This window comes from Protopterus annectens, chromosome 15.part0, assembly GCF_019279795.1.
Source record: "Protopterus annectens isolate FY-2018-M chromosome 15.part0, PAN1.0, whole genome shotgun sequence".
Lineage (NCBI taxonomy): Eukaryota > Metazoa > Chordata > Ceratodontiformes > Protopteridae > Protopterus > Protopterus annectens.
Window position 1 is genome coordinate 836996926 of NC_056749.1, and position 2677 is coordinate 836999602.

At 39.8% G+C, this 2677-nt stretch overlaps 1 pseudogene; it reads right to left on the reverse strand.

Annotated features, from left to right (window-relative positions):
- Positions 1-562: 562 nt before the first annotated feature.
- LOC122789888 lies at positions 563-1857 on the reverse strand (annotated as a pseudogene).
- Positions 1858-2677: the final 820 nt, after the last annotated feature.

The window sequence follows — 2677 nt, forward strand, 5'->3', positions numbered from 1 at the left end:
ATTCTATTGCTGTTGTTGTGTCTTTCGGCTTTTCCCGGTTAGGGGTCGCCACAGCGGAACTCCGGTCCGCTAATGATTGGCAGTAGATTTTTATGTGCCGAGTTGCCAGCCCTGACGCACAACCTTCAATGAAGGTACGCCCATTCACGCATGTCTCCAGACAGAAGACGCTCTAGCTGAGAATCGAACAGGACGTCTTACTGTCAGGTGACAGCGCTACCGCAGCACTACCACCAATACTATTCTATTGTATTAGTTTCAAATATTCTAGTAATTGTACCTAAATCTATGACAGAAAATTTGTTGTCCATGAAAGTTATTGCCTTTCTTCATTTTGACTGCGTAGTTGACAACATTTTGCAGAGACCAGGACGTCAACATTAGGCTTTATGTCACGTGATGCAGCCACTCGCAAGGTAGCTGTTAAGTGTTCATCTGTCAACCTTGACCGGAAAACAGATTTGTTGAGCTTCATAGATGAAAAAAGCTGTTCACAAACGTATGTACTGCCAAACATCGCAAGGATTCGAACAGCCATAGAGAAAAGCTTTGGAAACTTATCTCAACTCATATACTTATAAAAATCTGCAACACCAGCATCTATGAACTTCTGTTTCAGAACACTATCGCACTGAAGTTCCAACAACTCCATCTGGAATTCTTCAGAGAAAGTGTCAACATCTATGGAAAACGGCATTATAAAGATGGCAAAGAGGGGTTCTAGTGCCTCGAAATCCCGAAACCGATGGTCAAATTCTGCTCGTAATTTGCTGACTGCATCTGAATATTCTTTCAAGAACTGTTTTTTGACTATTCCAAGTGACTGTAAGGCAGTGAAATGAGCTAGGTTACCATCCATCTGCTGTTTTGCCCACAGGGAAAGTTTACATCTGAAAGCCTTGACAGTGTCATACATCCATGTTATCGTCTGTTTTGTGCCCTGGAGCTTGGGGTTGAGTTCATTAAGATGTTGTGTAATATCCGTCAGAAAAGCAAGGTTCGATATGAAAAATGGATCAGCTAGCTGCGGAATTTCATTTTCTTTCATTGCCATGAAGATTGCTATTTCCTGTCGAAGTACAAAGAATCTTTTCAGCACATTTCCCCTACTTAGCCATCTGACTTCAGTGTGATAGAGTAATTCTCCATATTTGGTATCAAGGTTAGACAGAACGTTATTAAACTGATTGTGATTTAGACCTCTAGCGCGTATAAAGTTAGTCACCTTAACAACAACATCCATGACTTCCTTCATTTGGAGATTTTTTCCACACAATGCTTCTTGGTGCAAAATGCAGTGAATTGAAATGAAGGTGTGAGCGACACAACACTGTTGAGCTTTGCTTTGAGTAACCCAACACCAACTTTTTCAGAACACATTGAGGGTGCACCATCTGTTGCTACCGAAAAAAGCTTATCCCATGGCAATTCCAACTTTTCTAGACATTTTTCAAGTTTGCCAAATACATCACGTTATGTAGTTGTCCCTTTCAAAGGTAACAGGTCTAGTAATTCTTCCATAACATTCAAGTTTCTGTCCACACCTCGAATGAAGACAGCGCAGTATGCGGTATCTGTTATGGCAGTGCTCTCGTCAAGGGGAACTGAAAAAGCTTCAAACTGTTTGCCAGCTGCAAGTAGCTGCTGGTGTACATTGCTGGCCAATTCAGTAATTCTGCTGCCCACTGTATTTGCAGACAAACTTATACTTTCAAACAATTTCTTCTTGTCTGGGCAAAGAATTTCACTTGCTTTTATGAAGCAGTTTTTAATGAACTGGCCTTCAGTGAATGGATGGGATGACTTTGCAATCATTTCACTGATAACAAAGCTTGCTTGTACTGAATCTTCACTCATTTTGTTAAGGTTTGTGAAGATGTTTCGCTGCTTGGCAAAGACTTATTTTAGTTAACTTTCTCTTCCCTCATTTTGCCTGTAATCACATCATATTCGTTACCATGCATAGTTTCATAATGACTCCGTAAATTGTATTCCTTTGGAATGGAAACTGATTGATAGCAGATTAGGCATTTGATTTAACTATTCAACTCAGTGAAAAAATATCATTTTCCCCACTTCTCTTAGAAAACACGCTTTTCATCTATAATCTTTCGTTTCTTGGATGACAACATCACTAATACTCACTTATAATAGTAGTCTGCAATAAACAAACATACAAAGAAAATTATAGTGGTTTCCAAATTTTCTAGTGCTGAAGCAAGCACTTCCTTAGTAACAGATGATGACCACAAATTATAAATAAGTATTCTCTCTCTCACTCTGTTCTATTCATGCCACAAAATAACCTCCAAATTTTTTCTAATTTTGAACTGGTAGTACAAACTTTAGTTAGGCTCACATACATGCACACATACACACAATGACCTTTGCATAACTAACCCAGACTATCCTGAGTTCTCCAAGACAGCCACATAAACCACCAGGAACAAAGATATCCAGCAGTTGGTGCAGACTGCAGAGATAACCGGCACCTATCAAGTCAGACATTCCCGAAAATCAAATCTCAATAAACAAGTTCATCAGTCACACATTTGTGAATCCTGGGTGGTACAAGGGCATAGGAGTTATGTAGGGTCCTCTGTACCCCACTGATCCCTTCATCAGCATGTCTAAGTATGCACAAGCACCGAAATAACACATTTTATTTTGCCCAGTG